General features: G+C 46.2%; 1 protein-coding gene across 2 annotated transcripts in view; it reads right to left on the bottom strand.

Annotated features, from left to right (window-relative positions):
• Nucleotides 1-4,073, bottom strand: part of CSRNP3 (cysteine and serine rich nuclear protein 3) — a 386,324-nt gene extending 382,251 nt beyond the window's left edge. Inside the window, exon 1 of one of the 2 annotated variants that reach the window (XM_069616294.1) lies at nt 3,867-4,073. The gene's annotated coding sequence lies outside the window, so the exon portion shown is untranslated. Of the gene's footprint in view, nt 1-3,717 lie in introns of both variants that reach the window. The other variant, XM_069616293.1, reaches the window with a different exon arrangement.
• Between the last annotated feature and the right edge of the window lie 5,702 nt (nt 4,074-9,775).

Raw genomic sequence — 9,775 nt, forward strand, 5'->3', positions numbered from 1 at the left:
CTGCGGGATTGTTCTGCTGGATTAAACATGCAGCTGTTGATTGTCTTTTAGACAATAGAGCTGTCTCTGTCTTTGCTACTACCTGAGAATGATATCGTGAGCTTTGTTTCTCTCACGAGTGAACATCCTTGGAAATGGGGAGTTTGCCTGGAAAATTTTTGAAGTAGAAAGTGAAACTGAGTTGAATGATAGAATGTTCCATAGATCTGTAATGTCGCGAGGGTGTCAAAAACTCTAGCACTTGCCACGAATGTAGCCAAGACAAATCTTTTTCGGATTAAAAAATCTGCACTATTCTTAAATGTGCAGGTTAACTGATGCACATAAGGATACACTAAATTGTCTGTACAGTATCTCTCAAAGTAACAGGACCAGGGCCCGTTTTCAAATGTGTACAAGGGATTCTGCCAGCCTGGGACCATTGGGTTTTGAAAGGACAGAACAGATTGCAATGAGTGCCCACAGCACGCAGGCTTGTGGTGTGCATCCAACCACGCCCGTGACAATGAAAGGTAATATGTGGAAAGAAAAGGTGTTAAAAAATAGAAGAACTGGTGTAGGTGACAGGCACATTTGGGCCATCAGTGCATCTACTCAAGTGAGTAATGTGACAGATGTAATAATGTATGCTGAGGTGTGTGGTTGCACTGGCTGTGCAGGAAAGTATTACAGGTCATTGGCAAAGCCGTAAGTGGTAGTCTCGGTATCCGATCCGATTTAAATTGAGGTACTTGCCACCCTTCCTCCCAAATACTGGATTTCTCATGCCATCCCCAGTGCTAAATTCAGAAGCACTGCTTTATCCAACAACTTTGTACGAAATGTGTTTTTTGCCACTCCTCTCCACCTACAGAAATCAATGCATCCATGCATTTGCTGTACAGTGGCTAATGTACAGCCACTGTGTGTTCGCGCCTTAATATTCGAAGACCAGTAGAGAAAGTCTGGCATGCAACACGCGCGTAAAACCAACAAAAACGCATTTTCACTTCTGCGACGTCTATGAGACATGAAGAGTTAACATTGGATCTCTGGAATTAGTAGTCTGTAGCACAGCAGAAAGAGGGCATGCGCAGCACACGCCAGGTTGATGTTCCAGCGTGTGGCGCCTTTGTGCAAAGCATGCAGCAACAGCATGACGTAACATGAAAAAGGTAACTGTACAAGCACCAAACAACTGTTTACATTTCCACATTTCAGAGCCTGACATGCACCTACGGTTGAAGGCGGGGCTGAGGCGCTGTGACATGGGAGAGCAGCAGACATTCGTATGCACTGCGTGTTTGCGCGTTTATTATGCCTTTGTTTGAGGGATGTGATGAGTAAACATTAACCCGGGGGGGTCGTTGTGCTGTACCGTCGGTTATTATGGACTATCCAGCAGCATCGCACTATTGCACTGCTGTAATATCCGGGACAGGCTGTGTTTTAGATATACGACCAATATGCTGCAACACAAGACAAAAGCCGGCAGTCTGCGGCGCCGCATTTCGTTCTTAGACACGTGGAGTTAATATTAGGCAGGCGGAATATTGCGCGCGAGCTAGACCCTTGCAGAAACGCCCAGCGTCTAAAACAGTTGTGTATATACTGCCCTATGCAAAGGTATTAAGTGCACATATATATTAAAACAATGAATAATCAAAAGAATCACGCGCAAGCGACGGGCTGTGGCCCAGCAGGGAGGCTGCCAATTAATCGGCGGCACGGGCACCGCATGCGATCTGCGCGTAACCTCCTGGGACTAGACGCGGCGAAAGGATGACAGGCGTCAGCCAATCTGCAGCGCCGCGTGTGATCCCCGTGCAGCTAGACGCGCAGAGTGGAGGTGCTGCAACGAGCATCTCGAGCACTGCACGGAATCCACGGGATGGGGCATGGAGGGCGATCTCCGTCAGACAGCAGAGACGGTGCCGTTTGGGGGGAGGGGTACAAAGGTCGCAACTGCTCAGTGCAACTCTGATGGCTGCAGGTCATCCGTGCACACGCCACATAACTCCGTTGTCATTACAATGGATGCTGCAGCTCGCAGACAGATCGCCCCCTCTCCAAGTGGCGAACCCCTTACAGTCTCCTTTAGCCACAGTACATTAAACAGTTTGTAGTCTGTGCAAACATACCCGAAATATGCGTCTTTCTATTCCTAAAAAACACGTGCTTTAAGCTCCTATGGAATACATATGTTTCTATAGCTAAAATAAAAAGCAACATCTTGTCCATCTTTAGTACAATTCTCTCCAGCTTTAGACAGTAAACAGTAACCTAGGATCAGTTTCCATCGGCACTCATAAGGCGCAATCTGCACGTGAAATCCCAGGCACGGGTTTTTACACTTTAGAAAATATACTGACGTCTAAATCTACGTGAAATGGAAATGCAATTAAACATTATAAGGGAGATGCACTGGATAGGTTTTCAAAAACCATTGGGTCAGTCCAGTAAGATGGAAAATCGCAAACTACTAAAGGCCGTATGCTGTAGATTTAGCTGACAATGAGAAGGAGAAAGGATGAGGGGGGTGCCTATGGCAGAAGAACACTCATGATATTGTACACCCAGGAAAGAAAACGTTAGTTATGTGTGAGAAACCAGTGCAATCCCTTTTAGAGGTGACTGATGTCAATATCACAAAGAAAGCCAAGAAGGATAGCCCAAAATTAGCAGTCCATAGCAACAATGGAAAGTGCAATGCAAATTCACTCGAAAGGCCCACAAAACAGCAGCGTGTCGCACGAGACACGGGCACGGTAATCAGGTGTGCTTGATTTTTTCCCTACTTCAACATCAGCAAGAAAGAAAAAAAAAACAGACCACACGAAACCCGGCATTTCTAAGCAATTACATGCATTGTCCATCTGCAATTCAAATACATACCAAGGAAACTGTAATGTGCTTGCCATCAGGCGTGTATTTTATTGTTTCACATCCGTGTGACGGATTAGCGTGAAGGCACAATACCAACAAAGATTATTTTTGAAGGGAAACATATCGAGGGCATTGTGATTTAAAAATGCATCTTGAAGAGGCAGCTGCCCGCTAGCTGCTGGAAATATGCCACAGAATAACCATTAAGGCCGGCTTCCCTTCCAGGTACAGAGCAGTAATGTAGACCATATGTCTTTGTTAGCATAGCGCGCTGATAGCAGTCCCTGGCTTTGAAACGTTTCCACATGGTGCGTGCATGGATGTGGAAATAGGACAGCGACGAACACTGGCTTGCTCTGTATCATACACCCAAATACGATGCTAACAAGAGCTCTATTCCGTGAAAGCTTTGTATGCAAAGCAGTGGGGCTGCAGAGCACTTTAATGTGCAGTAGTGAGGCAAGTGAGCACGCATCTTTGGGCAGGGGGCCCACCAGATTATGGTCTGGTGAAACATCACACACATTTACAACCAATTTCAAAAGCTGCTGCATTGCTGTGTTCGAAAACAGCTGTTAGACATGAATATTTGGGCATGGGTCAACAGGCTACTGGGCACTCAAGTGCAATGATCATCACTGCATCATTCTCGAATCACAGTTGATACCAAAGGACACATCAAAGACGTGCACGACGGCATTGGAGATGTGGCTAGACATGCTTGCCACAGTCCGTGACTGGGCATGTCTGCTTTGTTCCAGCCGCCTGGTGGTTCTTGCCATAGCTATGCCAGTGAGGCTGCACGGCTGTCAGCGAGAGCACAGGATGCAGGCGCGTTACTGTCGCACGTACCTTGTATGGGTCCCTCCTCCTCACCAAGCCCGCTGCATCACCGAGCCCGCTGCATCCCTGGCGCGCCCACAGCCAGTGGATCTCCTCTGTTCTGCCGCGACTGTCTGCAGCCTACCCGAGTGCCCCTCGGCGACCGCTCCAATACCCACCGGCTTCCCCTGTGCAACAGCTCCGCTCAGTCCCTCTTCTGTTTCGCTGCCCGCTTTGCCTCCCCTCTACTTCGGGGCTGGCGAACTCCCATCACAGGAAACGTTCTGCCAACACTGGTTACGTCACGTGCCAGGCCTCTCCTAGGTAGGAATCACGCGTGCGCGACTTCCCGGCTCGCTGACCGAGCTCGTCCATCTAAAAGTGGGCCCTTGGCTGACTTCTTTACACATCTGGCAATGCAGTTGGTCTAGTATGCCAAGAAGGGGTGGAATTAGAGGCGGGAAACAATAGAGAACATAAAAGGACCAGAGTGCCGCCCACGTTATGCAGACGTCTGTAGCCAGATAGAAACTGTTGGCGCAGGAGCACCTGTTTGCTCTTCTACGTCTATGTAGCCCCTGGCAGAACCGACAGAGGAAGGAGCATTATCACTTGAAACGGAGTCTAAAATGATAGTGTTTATGTAAAGGGAAACTGATCAGGGTTGTGGGAAGCCTACATCTTGCGATGTAAAGTGTGATAGACTCTAGTTTTGTTAAAAAAAGAAAAGATCGCTTTTTCTGTAATTGACTTATAAATGTAAACCTTACACAATTTTATAAAATCACACATTTGAGAACAAAGATAAACATGATATAAAAATAGTTAGGAGCTAACATGTATGAGTACATATACACATAGCAATAAAACATGTATAACAACACACAACGATTCCTATTTTAAAATACTATCCAATTAGTCTCGAACAATACATCCATGGTGTAGGTAGGACAATATCAAATGTTCAAACTCTGAATTCATAACAATGTAACTTAAAGTTTCAACATTGCAAGCGAAGAGGGTAGGTATTGTTGAATCTGCGCATGCGGATATAAGTAATAAGACCAAATAAATACACAAACTCAATAAGACACTGGAGCCCGGTAGTTGTAGTGGCACCTTCTTTAATCTTCAGGCGCAGACGGAGTAGTTCGCGGTAACCCCACCTACAACGTACATGGTGGGCTGCAACCCACAGCAAAAAGTGAAAGGGGCCAGGTGACCTCGCATGTCCTTACAAAATGTACATGGGCATAAAGATAGAACATTACATCTCCCCCTTGCTTAACGGAAGCTTGTGCTCATAGCCCATTTCCTCAATCCATCTTGAGGGTTTGCGAATCGCCCTTCTTGACGGGCTTTATAAGGCAGGTGCTGCTGTGGTTCTGATCAACCTCACTGTCATCTATGTTCACATCACCATCCATGAACTCAGAGGCTTCACCAGAGGAGTCCTCAAAAGGGGTTAAGTATTTTCTCCGAGGAGTCAGGTCACTTTCAGCTGGTTGGAAGAACGAGGAGTTTCTTGTGACTGTGCCTGTGATACTCGCTGTTGTTACCATGGATCCCTTGACGTGAGTCACTATCATGGTTGAACACAGGTGTTTCTTTAGATCCTTGTACTTGGCGTGCTAGCACTTGATCTCCTACATGAACATTTCTGTTCTTTGCCTTCATCCTGCGGTCAGCATATTCCTTCATTTTGTACTTGCTTTCCCGATCATTTGCTCTGGCCTTGGCTTCACTGCTGACAGCTACTTCGTTGTTGGAGTTGTACGGGAGGGTGGTTCTCAAAACGCAGCCAAACATTAGCGCTGAGGGACACACACCCGTGGAGCTGTGTGATGTGTTCCGATAGTCCCGGAGGAGTGTGCAGATGGCCTGAATAAATGATCCCTTTGCGATTTAGCAGATTTTGCAGTGTTGGAATCCTAGATGCTCTGCGAACAAAATCATGCCCACTGAATGGAGGTCCATTGTCAAGACTTCACAGTGGTTGGTATAACGTATTCCGCAACATTTTATGCAGAGCTGGGATAACTGACATAGCTCCCTTGGAATGAATTAAGTGTATCTTCGGGAATCTGGACATCTCACCTATGATCGCTAGGACATATTTACCATTGGAGAGGGGTCCAAACATGTTGACGGTGACCTCGTCCCACATTTGCTGCACCATCGTTATCATTTTGAGAGAGGTTCAGGGAAGGTGCGAGGAGCTACTGATTTGCACACTATGCATTCCTCAGCATCTGTTGGACTTTGGCATCCATTTGTGGGAACCATACCTTTGTTTTGAGTTGTCTTTTGGTGGACACGATTCCACAGTGTCCTATGTGTACCATGGCAACTATTTGATCTTGTAGGTTTTTCGAGATGACAATCCTATTCTCCTTTAGTAGTAGTCCTTCCGGGGAGACAGACAGGGTGTGCCTTATCGGGTCGAAAGTCCAGAGTTTGTTGTCTGTTTCCGATTGAGGTATCTCATTTCTGCTTCTTTGATGCCATTTTCCTGACGTTATGCAGTCTTTTACTGCCGTAAGGAGATAGACTTTTCTTATGGCTTCAAGTATTTGCAGTATGGTGAGTGATTTGGGCAATACATTGCTCACAATGTAATAAAGATATTGGTTAGCCTTGATGGACTGTCTCATCTCTGGCAGGTAGGGAATAACTAGATAGAAAATCAGATGGGTTGCTGTCTTTTCCTGGTGGATGTATTATGGTGAAAGAGTATTCCTGTAAACTGAGTCCCCATCTTGTGATGCAAGGTGGCATTTTGGCTGTGGGTTTTCCATATATGGTCGTGAGTGCTTGATGGTCTGTGACGATGGTAAAAGGTCGTCCATACAGGAATAGTTGATAGTGCTTGCATGCCCACACTACCACAAGGCTCTCTTTCTCGGGTTGAGAGTATGCACACTACGTTGAGCATAAGCTGCGGCTTGCGTAGGCCACTATGCAGCGTGCAGAAGACGGTGAAGCGCCCTGTTTTGTTTGTGGCAGGATTGCCCTGAGGCCAACAGGGCAGCCGTCAACTGTTAGTTCACTTTCTAATTCCGGGTCGTAATAGGCCATGCACGAGACAGAGGCAATACGTCTTTTTATTCTCTTGAAACATCGCTTTGCAGTCGGTAGACCACACAAATTCCTGTCCTTTGCGGGTGAAAAGGCATAGGGGTGTGCTGACAGAAGCAACGTCCTGAATATCCCTGGTGCAATTGCTTGCCATGCCTAGAAATTATCTAATGGTAAATGTTGACCTTCGTGTGGGTGCTTCTACAAGCGCTTGCAATTTGTCTGGATCAGGATGTAATCCCTCGTGTGAAAAGATGTGCCCAAAGAATTTGAGCGTTGATTTGCTTAGCTTGCATTTGCCTGCGTTTAGGGTCAGTTTGCTTCTTCGAGGGCCATTAACACTCTCCTCAGCGTATCATTGTGGGCCTCTTGTGTTGCTCCGAAGATTAAAATGTCATCTCTGTAGTTCAAACATTGGGGAATATGTTTGATGATTTTATGTATCTCGTTTTGAAAGATCTCTGCAGCGGAAGATACTCCAAAACGGAGGCATTTATAGCAAAAGAGCCCTAAATGTGTGGAGAAGGTAGTTATGTACTGAGATTCCGGGTGTAGTTCAAGTTGGTGGTATCCTTTATTCAAATCTAATTTGGAGAAAACATTTACACGTGTAACAAGTTCATCATGTCAGTCATTCTTGGTGACATGTGCCGCTCTCTTTCAATCGCTTCATTGAGTGCTCTCATGACCACGCAGATGCAAATGCTTTTGTTGTTTTCCTTCCTGGGCACTGGCACTATGGGTGACACCCATGGCTTTAGGTCCCATTGCATGTTCTATTATGTCCTGTTTTAATAACAACTGTATTTCATCCTCCACTTGTTTCTGAATGTTGAGGGGTAGACCACGGTAGTGCTGTGCCACCAGCTTGATCTGTGAATTGATATGCAGCTTGATTTGTTTCCCCTTTAACTTTTCTAGGCCTTTCAATGAAGACGAGAACATTTTTGTCATCATGTCTTTGGGACTGGTCGTGTAGGCTGGCATGATTTGATGCACAACATGCACCAATACCACCTGGATGGTTGACCGGAAGCTAAGGATGCTGCCTCCTCGAACTTCTGTATATTGTGCCCTTCCTTCTCTTGTCTTTGTACGTGCAGGTAGCCTTGAACATTCCGGTGTGTTTGTGCTGTATGGATATATGTCGATATCTGTCGGTTTTAGTGATTTCTTGTTGTCAAGAGACCTGTATGTTTTTTCATTAATCACATTGACTATGGCTCCTGTATCCATTAGGAATTCTCGACTATGTCAATTTATTTGCAATAGTATAGTTGGGCTGTATTGGGTTACTGTGACATTACCTATGGCATTCACGTAGCCCCTTTTCCAATCGCTACTTGATGATGACGAATCAGATTCATTGTGGTGCCTCGGAAAGGCCTCTAGATATCTTATTTTCTGACGTGTTGATCTCCTTTTTGATTCCTCTGTGGAACGGGTATGCCTGGCATCTTCCCTACTTTCTCTGTGCCGTCTGTCCCTGTGCGAAGATTCTCTGTTTCTGCTATGCGAGCTATGTCAACTCGGGGCTGGAGATCGCCATGTTCTGGGGTGGGAGCTTTTCCACCTGTGATGGTGACTTTCCTGCCTTCTGGTTTCCTTGTGGTTTTCCGTTTTCTGAAAGTATTTGATGTTCTTGCACACTGATTGAAAGTGGTTTTCACCTCTGCATTTGTCACAGTTGTGTCCTACGGCCGGCACTGGCCTATGTGGGGAAAATTGTTTCCTCAACAATAACCTTTCTTCTGTTCCTGATTGCGTTCAGATGCTTGCACCTGGCACAAGGATTCCAGAGAGGCTGTCTGCATACTTTTAATATTGCTCAATGATTCAGTCTGCATGGATAATGCTGTGTCTGCTCTGGGGGGTTGTAAGATTTCTTCTAATGTCCTGTTCTTTTGCAGTAATTTCTTCCTAAATTCGGCTGACTCACAGCTTGCGATTGCTTGTGACTTCAAAGCCTCATCTGTTGAGTAGCGGTCAAAGTGGTAGTGTTTTGCTCTTTTGCATAACCTTATGACGAAGTTGTCCAGCGTTTCCCCTTTATCTTGTGTAGATGTGTGGAATATATGTGATTCGTAATCTACATTCTTTAGGGGAGCAATATAATTATTCAGTGAATCAATGACGGCTTGAAATGTGTCAGTCGAATTTTCTGGCAATTCAAACACAATGTCTCTTACAATTGGGCCTAGCAAATGCATTAGTATGCCTCTGAGGCTGCGTTCCTCCCTGACACCTGTTGCATCAATATATATATTGAGTTCCTTGAGCCACCTGCTCCACCGGGGTGCCAAACTACTTGTTTCTGAAATGTCAAATGGCTGTAAGTCCTGGAGCTGCATGGATTCATATCCCACATCATCCCTGGGCACTGGGGTTCTGGGAGATGATCTTGATGGTGGACTTAAAGAGCTTCTAACTACCTCATTATCTGACATGATGGCAGAGGGTGGGGCACTCTCACCTTTATGTTATGGGCCATGTGTTGATCTGCTATCAGCAGAGGTTGTGCCGGCTAGCGAGATGTGGCCTTCCAGGTCACAAGCACGTTCCTTTTATTTGTGCTGACATTTCCTCTGTGACGGTGCACTATGAAGTAATTAAAGTGTTGGGCACACTTCACATGCCAGATGGGCCAACAGGAGCGGGTGTCTGAGCACGGGCAGGGCATGCTTGCTGTTGGGCCTGCACACCTCTGTGTGTAATACAGCGTCCTTACAAGTACCTTCTTCAGGCTTGCCGACGCGATGCAGGCATTCTCTCCTGCATCGGCATTGATGAGGAGCTTCAACACTGGACTCGTGGCCAGAGTGGGATAAACACTCATAGCGATGGCACCAGTGGCTGCCCGGCCTTGATCAGGTCTGTGATGTGGCTATGGATGCCACGTTGCTGCCGGCATGAATTTGGCCAGCAACGTTAGAGATAATGCATGGCAGGGTTCATCCTTGTCGCCAATGTTGAATCCGTGCATGCGGATATAAGTAATAAGACCAAATAA

Source organism: Ambystoma mexicanum, chromosome 9 (genome assembly GCF_040938575.1).
Source record: "Ambystoma mexicanum isolate Mex_15411 chromosome 9, UKY_AmexF1_1, whole genome shotgun sequence".
In the NCBI taxonomy this organism is placed as follows: domain Eukaryota; kingdom Metazoa; phylum Chordata; class Amphibia; order Caudata; family Ambystomatidae; genus Ambystoma; species Ambystoma mexicanum.